We start from the raw sequence: 658 nt of genomic DNA on the forward strand, positions 1-658 counted from the left end.
TTCTGTATAAACTTTTAAATAATTTCTTAAAAAACTACAATTTAATTTTAAAAATTATACTAGACATTAATACTACTATTTTTTATAAGTCAAAAATTAAAAAATATTACTTTTGAGGCTTCCCAAACGGCCCTTATTAGATGTATTGAACAACTTGGTTCTATCGATAATTGGACTGTTCAGGCTTCGAAAAGTGGTGTTGACTAAATAGTAGAGGAGCCTGAGGAGCAAACCTTTTTTTTACCATAAATTCAGAGAATAATTAATTAATTTTTACACAGAACCACTATTGATGAATAACGTGATACCTGAGTAATTATTATTATCGAAAAGTATTTATTACAGATGATTTAATAAGAATAATATAATAATTATATCAGTATTTATGGAAAATCCAAATCCTTCTTGCCATGGCTTATCATACTAATGTAACGTGGCTACCGCCCCGTAAATAGGGGGGTAAGAAAGAGAGAGGAGGGGGCCTCTGGAATTTTTTAAGTTCGGAATCAAGGGTCGTTTGTCATTTCAATCAATTTTAAGGAGATTGAGTGTTTTTTTAATCTTGCCATAAGTTTGTACGAGAGCATGGTCACAATACCTATACCTATTTAAGTAAGGAATTTTATTTTTAAGAGTAAACTAATATCTTTATCTCCAA

This window comes from Arachis ipaensis, chromosome B02 (genome assembly GCF_000816755.2).
Source record: "Arachis ipaensis cultivar K30076 chromosome B02, Araip1.1, whole genome shotgun sequence".
Taxonomy (NCBI): domain Eukaryota; kingdom Viridiplantae; phylum Streptophyta; class Magnoliopsida; order Fabales; family Fabaceae; genus Arachis; species Arachis ipaensis.